This window comes from Cricetulus griseus, chromosome 3 (genome assembly GCF_003668045.3).
Source record: "Cricetulus griseus strain 17A/GY chromosome 3, alternate assembly CriGri-PICRH-1.0, whole genome shotgun sequence".
Classification (NCBI taxonomy): Eukaryota; Metazoa; Chordata; class Mammalia; order Rodentia; family Cricetidae; genus Cricetulus; species Cricetulus griseus.
The window spans coordinates 212,181,669-212,193,264 of NC_048596.1; positions in this window are offsets into that span (position 1 = coordinate 212,181,669).

Sequence of the window (11,596 nt, forward strand, 5' to 3'; positions counted from 1 at the left end):
ATTTCCTGGGCTACAGTGTGAGTTTTAGTCAGCCTGGGTAACTTGGAAAGAAGCCATCTCAAAGTAAAAGCTAACACAGGCTAAGGACATAGCTCACTCATCGAGAATTTCCTCCTTCAGTAACAACTATTGTAAAAACCTTAACATAAAAAAAGCAAATAACATATCTTATTTCCAATTATTTCAAACCAAGGTACATATACATATATTTGTTCAACTGAAAAATGTGTATATGTGTCCCAATGTAGATACAAATAACTATACTATTAGCACTAAAAGCTATAATAAAATTAAATGTTCACCTATATGACAATGGGGAAATAAATTATGTTAGGTCCATATAACAGAGTAATATACAATGAAACTAGTCTAGTATTACAAGCAGCAATTTGGATGTGTCTCCCAATTGCACAAATAATGCAGAATAAATATCATCATACATTCTGAATTATTTTATTTGTAATAAAATCTAAAGTGGGGAAATTGTACTATATACTGTTAAAAATCAGAATATTTGCTGAATTGAGGGAACACTGAAAAGCTTTTTAAAGTTCTGGTAATTCTTTCCTTATTTCTTGAGCATGGTAGCATCTATGTAGGAATGGCGTGTAGGAATATTGTCTTTGAAACAAATTGCTGTGCTCCATCCCATGGCTATGTGCCTTTATGCAATGTTTTACAACTCATTGGAAAACATAACATTATACTGCAGCCTCCCACTCCCCCCAAATATTTTTAGTTCCTTTCTCCTTTTACCTGTGATATCAATTCTGCTTTTTAAAACTGAGTTGAAAGAATCATAACATAACATCTATTCTAATTCTGGTGACAGAGAAGAGATCCGTGTACTAAAATAGAAGGCCACGGCTTCTGGATAATAAAAGCAATTCTACAAACATCACATCAAACTCAGAATGGATTTGCATGCACTAAATTCTTGGCTGCCTCTCAAGTATTAAGAAATGGAAGATGCATTTGCATATCCCCAGTGAGATTTTGGAGAGTTTTTCAATGTAATTAGCAAATCAGCTAAAGAATAAAGGGTACAGGGCTAAACCAAAAGGCAAGGACTGTACTGCCTACTAAATGCTACATTAAAACCAAATGCTGTATTTCCAAGAGGCACTGAGCTTTTCTTTTATTGTGGGCAGAAAATAAAATACTATTTACCATTTGTATAGAAAAGCATCTTAATTGGTATAATTACCATCATTCTCCGGTTAAAAATATGAAAATTGTATTTTTAAAAATTCATCTTGTAATTCTACAAAAAGCTTCAAGATGCATTTGTCCTTAGGTCACCATCCAAATACAAAGTGTTTTTTAGGATAGCAAAAAATGTGTTTACCATACAAAATGCTTTCAAAATGGCAATTGCACGCAGAGTTGAAATATTAGTGATTGACTTTCCTACTGAGCATTAAAGCAGGTTCTTCTAAATAAGCTCTATGGTTATCAGATCCAAAGTCCAGGACTTGCTCTTCCAGTGTGAGCTTTTATGGATGCTTCCCTTCCTGTGTTACATTAAGTCTCTGAGCAATAAAGCAAACATTTGGGTGCAACATAAATTTTAGGGAAAGCAGCTATGTCTCCCTTTGTGTTTCTCCAAGCCATAAGTGAGAAGATTGCAGACATTTGACAGGTGCCCTAGGCTTTATGAAGAACAATTTATAAAAGAAAAACAGAAAATGTTATTCAATGAAATACACATGGCATTCATAAACGTAAGGTATTCAGAACTCTGAGAATCTCTCAAAAGTACTAGTCAATCTACAGAATCAGAGAGAAAACGTCCCCTTGAGGAATGCAGGGCTCCTAACTGACACCCACCAGGGAGTCTGGGTCGGTCCTATGCTGGTTTCCCAGCTATCAGTCTGGGGTCCCTGAGCCGCCCCCACTTGCTCAGGTCAGCTGTTTCTGTGAGTTTCTCCAGCCTGGTTTTGACCCCCATTGCTCATCACTCCTCCCTCTCTACAACTGGATTCCAGAGTTCAGCTCAGTGTTTTGCTGTGGGTGTCTGCTTCTGCTTCCATCAGCTACTGGATGAAGGCTCTAGGATGACATATAAGGTAGTCATCAATCTCATTATCGGGGAAGAGCTTTTAAGGTAGCCTCTCCACTATTGCTTAGGTTGTTAGTTGGTATCATCCTTATAGATCTCTGGACATTTCCCTAATGCCAGATTTCTCTTTAAACCTATAATGGCTCCCTCTATTATTGTATCTCTTTTCTTATTCTCCTCTATTCTCCCAATTCAATCAGGGAATGACCTTTTAAAACAGTGTCAGCTGTATAAAATTTTTGCCCAATGTATTTTAATTATATTCATCTCCCCATCCCCCACTTCCATATCCACCTGAATTTGAATTCTGGTTTTGTTTTTAACCTATCAAGACTACTTGTGCTGTCCAGGGGCTATATTCTCAGAGAAAAATCAAATCTCTGTCTTCCAGCAGCTAACAATTGCCAATAGCCCCAAAGCTAGAGGTGAGATTTCATGTTCAATGCCCATTTCCATGCTGGATATTAGTCTGTCTTGGGTTTGCATAGGTCTTGTGGGTGCTATTGCTTCTTTTGGAGTTGTAGGCCAGTGAGGTCCCATAGATTCCCAAACATTACAGGCTACTGCCAGAACTTGACAGTAAATGCCTATTACTGTAGACCCCACATAATCAGGATGGTACATAGATAAGTTAAGCTGGCACTGGCCTCGAAGCTTCATCCGTTTTGTCCAGCTTTTGTAACCATGAAAGCCACTATGTCTACTACTGGAGGAAAAAAGTCATCATCAATCATACCAAGCTGTAAACCCTGCAAGCTACAGTGATGGATTGCCCAGAAAGACGCAACTAATGATACAATAGTGGCATGAACTTCATAGGAGTGATCAAACATTTCTGAGAAGGAGCAACTTTAAAGCCCCCTTTGAAGATGGGACTGCCAGGCATTTGCATGTATATGAGCTCTACCAAAGCATTATTTATTTTTATTTTAAAAATTTAGAAGGAGAGGAGAATGGGAAGGAAAAAGAAAAGGTAAGAAAGAGGAAGCAGACAGCAAGAGTGAAATAGGCAAACAGGAAGGCAAGAGGGGACATCAAGTAATTGAAAAGTTATAATCTCAAATATGTTTCATATATATTTCATATATGAGAAACCCTAATAAAATCACAAAAGTCTATTAGAACTAATAAATTCATCAAGGATACAAAATCATAAGAAAAGCATCCATTGAAATGCCATCGATAAAGAGCAAAAACTTAGAAACAAATACAACAAAATAAAACTTATATTCCTAAAACCAGAAATCATTGTTAAAAAAAATAAGACTTAAATAAATGTGAGTCCTCCTGTATCTATGAATTAAAATAGTCAATATATACTTGCAAGCACGACAGTTTGTATGTGTGTGCACATATGTGTATGTGTGCACAAGTGTATTGTGTGGAAAGCTGTGTACATGTGTGTAGGGAGGAGTGTACATGTGTATGCATTATGCATATATATGTATGTGTGCATGTGTGTGGTTATGTGTGTGTTTGTGTATGCAGGTGCATGATGTGTGTGTTGTATGTGTATGTGGTGTATGTGTGTGGTGTATTGCATGTGTGTGTAATATGTTAATGTATGCAGTATGGTGTATATATGTGCATGTGTGTGTTATATGAACAGTGTGTCCATGTAGGTGTATGTATGTGTATACATGTATATGTTGTATTGTGGTGTATGTATGTATGTATGGTATGTGTACATGTATGTATGTGTGTATGTGTGTATTTGGTGTTCAGGGTTAAGCACAGGGCCTTATGATAGCTAGGCAGATGATCTACTACTGAGCAATACTCTCAATCTAAATACTGTTTTAAAATTTCAATATTGCTCAGATTAATATATAGTCAACACAGTCCCTATCAAAATCCAAACTATCAGCAAGATACATAGTTCAGTTTGATCACTTGCCTATTTTGCATATGTCATTGGGTTCCATCTGCAGTAACATGAAAAAAATCTACCATTTTTGAAGAATGAACTAGCTAATCTTAAAATTCCCAAGGAAATGCAAGTAATCTAGAATAATCTAAACCAGAGGTTTCCAATTTTCCTGATACCCTTTAATACAGTTCCCCATATTGTAATGACCCCCAACCATAAAATTATTTTGTTGCTACATCATAACTGTAATCTTGGCACTGTTATGAATCACATTGTCAATATATGTGTTTTCTGATGCTCTTAGGAGATGCCTGTGAAAGGGTTGTTTGACCCCCCAAAGGGAGTCACAAATCATAGGTTAAGAACCACTAGTCTAAATAATTCTGAAAAGAAAAAAGCAGAAGAGTCACAATTCCTAATTTGAAAACTTACTGCAAAGCTGCCGTGGCCACAGCAGGTTAGTCCTAACATCCTGCAAGTACTCACTGTGGACAAAAGATGGGCACATCCACACAACAGAATATTCAACCATAAAACAAGGAAATAGTGATACATATTACAACAGAGTCTATAAGTGAGATTAGATAGATATGAAATGCCATATATAGCATAATTCCAATTTGAATGGGATGCCTGAATCTGGCAAATCCATAAAATAGAGAATAAATGGTAGTTTCCACATGCTGGCAAAGAAGCTGGGAAGGAGCCACATAGAGATATACAGTTGCCTTTGGATGTGGCAAGAACGTTCTTGGACAAGATACTTGTTATGGTTTTACATCTTTGTGAATATACAAAAAAGTGGGACCCCTAAAAAAATTAAACATTACAAAAAGAAAAAGTAATAACCATGATGATAGTATATAAATTCATTTGAAGAGATCAGAAATACTTAAGATGAAAGTATAGGCTCGTTAACAACATTAATTCTATCTAAAACACTTTAAAACATGCTGAGACAATAGTATCTGGATTATGTATATATGTATTTTCTAATCATCTACAATAGTTTTAAATAAATTATCTAAAATAGCTCCATATTATTTACTTCTTTGTAATAGCAGGTTCCTCCATTAGCTCATTGCTTACCACCACAAAAAGTTTTACATTTCCAACTACTTTAAATGTTTCCCAAATAGTCCCACTTTTAGAAATTTAAATAGAACCAGCCTGCCTTGTACATTCTATGAAACTATATATAACACCAACTAGCCAATCGTAATGTCTGTACTACCCCCAAGAATTATCTTATCATCCCCTCTGATGAAATAGATCCATACTTTCACTGTGCACAAAAATCAATCCAGAGTTAATAGGAAAAATTAATTTAAAGAATGATGTTAAACGCCATCATAGATCCTTCATCCAGTAGATGACGGAAGCAGAAGCAGAGATTCACAGCTAAGCACTGAGCCAAACTCCTGGAATCCAGTTATAGAGAGGAAGGAAGGATGAGCAAAGGGGTCAAGACCATGCTGGGGAAACCCACAGAAACAGCTGACCTGAGCAAGTGGGAGCTCACTGACTCTGGACTGACAGCTGGAGAACCTGCATAAGACCAAACCAGGCTTCCTGAATGTGGGTGTGAGTTGGGGGCTTGGGAAGACTATGGGGCTATTGGCATTGGAACCAGTATTTATTCCTAGTGTATGAATGGGCTTTTGGAGCCTAATCCTTATGGAGGGATACTCTTTCAGCCTAGATACATGAGGGATGGCCTCAGTCCTGCCCCAAATGATGTGTCAGACTTTGATGATCCCCCATGGGAGGCCTCACCTTCTCTGAAAAGTGGATGGGGGTGTGGGATGGGGAGATATTGGGGAGCATAGTAGGATGGAAGGGAGAGGGAACTGGGATTGGTATATAAACTAAGATGGTTCTTTATTTAAATAAAAAATTAATTTTACAAAAGCCTGAAATGTTGCAATTGCTATGAGAAAGTATAAGGAAAGCACTCTAAGATACAGGCAGGCATGGAACTCATCCCATTACCCAGCCCCCAACTCCCACAGGCATTCCTTGGAAACTCACAAGCCACTCTGGCCTGGGGAGCAATTAGTCTAATGCAAGATCTTTATGTCTTCTTCCTCTCTTCCAAATCTACTCCCCTGGTCTCATCCCCAGTTTGCAGCAGACCACTTGCGGCTGCCTCTCCTCTCCACCTGACCCCATCTCAAGTGGATCACATAGATCTTCCCCTCCAACTCCCTCTCCCCAACTCATTTCATTATCCCAGCCCCCAACACCAACAGCAGACATTTCCTGGGAACCCACCAGCCAGCCAGAGAAGCGAATAGGCCAGCAAAGCAGGTAGGCTAGCCTCAGATTGTCACTCTTCCTATTCTTCTCTATGTTAATCCCCCAGTCTCATCCCCAGCTTGGTAGCAAACTACCTGCTGTGGTCTCTTCTCATTCTCTGCTCCCATTCTCAGGGGACTAAACAGATCCTGGCAGAACACACATTCCTAAATATCAACTCCCAATACATAGAAACACATTGTTCCAGTACCATCAGTGGCCATACCTATCAGAATCCCAGAGAATTCCCTATCAGGCAACACACTCTCCTAAGAACTAGAGAGGGTAAAAGAAACCAAGGAACTAAACATTGACCTAACAATAGACAAGACTAGATATCAGCACTAGAATTACAATGTTCCCAAACCCAGATGTCTAGATACCAGGATAAAAACACAATCAATAACAACCAGGACAATAGAGGCCAGCAACCCTACTATAGTAGGTCCTGAGAATCACAATACAGCTGAAGCACAAGACAAAGATCATAACACAGCCTTTATAAATATGATACAGGTTTTAAAGAGGAAATGAATAGATCCCTTAAAGCAGTCTATGAGAATGCAAACACTTGAAAACAGAATAAGCAAGACCTGGAAGTGAAAATAGAATTAATAAAGAAAACCTGAACTGAGGGAAATTGGGAAATAGAAAATTTAGGAATTCAAACAAGAACCTCCAAAGTAAGCCTCACCAATAGAATACAAGATATGGAAGAGAGAATCTCAGGTATTGAAGGCGTGAATGAAGAAATGGATACCTCAGTTAAAGGAACATTAAAATCTGGGACACAATGAAAAGACCAAGTCTATGAATAACAGTAATAGAAAAGAAGAAGAAACCCATGTCAAAGGCACAGAAAATATTTTCAACAAAATCATAGAAAAAATTCCATAAACTAATGGTGGAGGTTCCTATGGAGGTACAGGAAGCATCTAGAACACCAAATAGAATGAACCAGGAAAGAAATACCCCTTGGCACATAATAGTCAAAACACTAAACAACAACAACAAAGAATATTAACAGCTGTAAGGGGGAAAGACTGAGAACATATAAAGGCAGATATATTTGAATAACACCTGACTTCTCAATGGAGACTCCAAAAGCCAGAAGGACCTGTACAAATGTGCTGCAGATTCTAATAGGCCACAGATGACAGCCTAGACTACTATACTCAGCAGCACTTTCAATCCAAATTTATACTATCTACATATCCAGTCCTAAAGAAGGGGCCAAAAGGAAAACTTCAACTTGTAGAGACTAACTATTCCTTTAAAAAATAAGGTGAATAAATAATCCTAGACCAGCAAATCAAAAAAAAAATACCACAATGAAAAAATAACAGGAATCTGCAAACACTGGTCATTGATAACTCTCAACATCAATTGTTTCAATTTCCCAATTAAAAAAGACACAGACTAACAGAATGGATGAAAAAACAGGATCTATCTTTCTGCTGCACCAAAAATCGCACCTTAACATCAAGGATAAACGCCATCTCTGATTAAGAAAATTCATCTATTCCAAGCAAATGGACCTAAGAAGCTAGTTGGTATAGCCCTTTTAATATCTGACAAAACAGACATCAAACAAAAACTAACCAAGGGAAAAATCCACCAGGGGGACATTTCAATTCTTAACATCTATGTCTCAAACACAAGGGCACCCAGTTTTACAAAAGAAACAGTAATACAGCTTAAATCATATATTGACCCTCACAGACTGATAGTGGGAGACTTCAATATCCCACTCTCATGAACAGACAGGTAATCCAGACAAACACTAAACAGAGAAAGTCTAGTCTAGAGTAAATGGACCTAACAGATATTTCAGAACATTTCTCCCAAACACAAATGAATGCACCTTCACAGTACCTCATGTAACTTTTTCCAAAACTGATGACATACTCAGACCCAAAGGAAGCCTCAACTGATTCAAAAATATTGGAATAACACCCTGCATCCTATATGACCACCGCTTATTAAAACTGGATTTCAACAACAACAGAAACAACAAACTTACAAACTCATGGAAACTAAATGATTCTCTACCGAATAAAAAGTGGGTCAGGACATAAATTACAAAAGAAATTAGAATTGAATGAAAATGAATACACAACATATCCAAACTTATGGTACATAATTAAGGTGGTTCTAAGAGGCATGTTCATTTCACTAAGTAGCAACACAAAGAAATTGGAGATCTCATTCTAGTAACATAGCAGCACACCTGAAAGCTCTAGAACAAAAAGAAGAAATCATATCCAAAAGAAGTAGACAGCAAGAAAAATCAAACTTGAGGTTGAAATCAATAAAATAGAAACACACATACGAACAAAACCAATTCAAAGAACCAATGAAATAAAGAGTTGGTTCTTTGAGAAAACCAGTAAGGTTGACAAACCCTTATCCAAATTAACTAAAAGGTGGAGTGAGAATATCCAAATTAACAAAATCAGAAATGAAAAGGGTGATATAACAACAGAAAATCATAAGGACATACTTTAAAATCTTGTAGTCCACCAATTAAAAAAATATAAAAGAAATGGATAGCTTTCTCCATACATACCAATTGCCAAAGTTGAATCAAGATCAGATAAGCAATTTAAACAGACATAACTCTAATGAAATACAGGCAGTAATTTATGTCTCCCAACCAAAACAACAATAAAATAATCAGAAACAGAAAGAACATCTCTCAATTTGTTTTACAGTACCACAGTTACCCTCATACCCAAACCACATAAAGACCCAACAAAGAAAGAGAATTACAGACCAATTTTCTTTCTGAATATAGATGCAAAAATATCAATAAAATACTTGCAAACCAAATCCAAGAACACATCAAAAAGATAATCCACTATATCTTACAACAGTGGCTTTAAGATTCCAACTACCCTAGTTAGAATGACTGTTATGAACACTAATGACAACAAATGCTGGGGAGAACATCAAGAAGAGGAACTTTATACACAGATGATGGTATATAAGCTGGTGCAGTCCCTGTGGAAATCAACATGGAGTTTCCTCAAAAATAATTAATGTAGGCCTAGGTATATCTTAAGTGAACATATTAGAGATAAATGTTTGCTGCCTTATGAGTTGCAAAAATAATTTATAGAATCATCTTGGGTATTTTTTGACATATGAATACATAAAGAAACTATGGTGTGTGTGTGTGTGTGTGTGTGTGTGTGTGTGTGTGTTCAATGAAATGCTATCCAGCCATAAAGAAGAATGAAACCATAATCAAGGCAACTGGAAGTCATCATATTGAGCAAAACAAATCACATTTTTCTCTCATCTGTAGTTCCAATATTTTACCATTTGCATATGTGACCTGAAAGTAGAAATGATAATTGTCTAGGGAAACACAGGGAATAGAAGGAGAGAGTAGAGGGGTAAAGGGGAAGCAGGGTAAATATGGTTACAGAGCATGACGTATTTGTTAAAAATGTCTTTATCTAGGTCATCATATATAATGCATACATACCAATGCAAGTTATGTAAAAATTTTTACATGCTGAAAGAAATATTGCAGAATTTTAAATATATTTTAGAGCAAGAAACATGAATTCCTTTCTCTGTTTATTTTAAATTGCTTCTCCAAAGATTCTCCTTTCATGTAAGCAATTTGTAACATATTCTACTACGTCATGGGACATTACTGAACTTGAAATGTACTGGCAGTAATTAGCTGGTTTTGTGCTTGTTAGGATGCATTCTAGGTTTCCTTGACCTTGCTATCTTCCTGCTTCAGCCTCATGAGTACTAGGATTATAATCATGCACAGTCATACTTCTAGCAATATTAATTGTTCATTAACTAAATGCATTGTCTTAACTTTAGCCTGTGGATGCCACTGTAGTATATTTACAATACTGAATGACTAGTCAGGCATGGGTATCAAGAAAATCTGTACAGATTCAGCCATCCTGTATCTAGGGTGGACTATTGAGCCAATACTGTGAGGTACCTGTGTAGTTGTGAGCAGTGGCTATGTACCCACTCTGTGTGGGGGGGGGTGGTGGTGGTTGACACTGATTTACCAGGCTAGGGTATAACTCTTATAAAAAGCAAGTCACCTGGTTCAAGTAAAATCTGGAACCACAAATTCAATACGAAGTATCTATCTTTTTCTTTACCTATATCCCATGTCCTTGTTTCACAGGATTTCCTTTGGTCTAGGAAGAAAGTCTGAGATCCTTTCAGGTTTTCATCTTGTCCAGGACTGCCCAAATTCAACCTGTTAGCCTAGACCCTGGGCCGGGACTGACTGGAACCCTGTACCAGTACTTCAGAATAGGCCATCTTGAAAATAAAGCTGTTTACTTGTTTCACCACCCACTGCCTTCTTTGGAAGCTACCACACAGATTGACTTCTGCCTTATCAGTCTGTCTCAGTGGTAGATTCTTGAAGAAATGTCACATTTTCATTGTGAATGTTAGACATCCTATGTGGAACAAAGAAGACTAAATTATAAACAGAATCACTAGAATATCCTCCCTTCACAGGGAGAGATTTAGAGTGAGATTAGAGGCATGAGGCTAGGGCTGTAGTTCAGTGGCACACACTAGCCCTAACCTATAGGAAGTCCTGAACTCAAGCTTCAGTACCACAGCAAGGGATCACAATGTTACCTGGGGAGGGTTGACTATTTTTATTTATCATTTTGGCTGCATTTCTATGAAACTCTTATAAAACTCTGTGGGTTCTGAATCAGACAGAGGCACAGTTTGCAGGAACAAAACCCTATAATATTATACTCCAACATAAAGGACCAGTGCTAGGAGAGAGCAAATCCCCCAACTGACTAAAATGAGAGAACTACGATGGTGTTTCCCAAGTGGTCATGACCTGCTCCCCTGGGTCCTCATCACACACAGACATTGTACGGCTCCCTTCAATCACTGCTTTGTATATTGCATGTCTTACAATAAGCATAAATTCCTGCATTGGGGTGTGATTTTTTAAATTATTATAATATAGTAAAAATTATTACAGAATATTGTAATTCTGTAATACACTTGAGTATCCCAGCCCACAGTCTTTTAGAGCCAGATAATTAAGATTGTCTTCATATACTTGATCAGGGAAGCTAAATTATTTCTACGTGATGTCAGATTAACAATTTTCTTTAACAAAATCTTTGTTTATTTTTCCTTTGTGTTTGCTTTTCTCAGTCTTCCGCTTGCTAGTATGCTGGTTAATCACATGGTTTTTGAAGACAAATTAGAGATATTTTCTTCTTTCTTTGACTCCTCATATGTTAAATCCCTTATTTTAGAAGCTTCACCAACTGTCTCATAATTCTCATTTAAAATCATTTATATATAGTCAAATAGGATGGGAATGACTGACAACC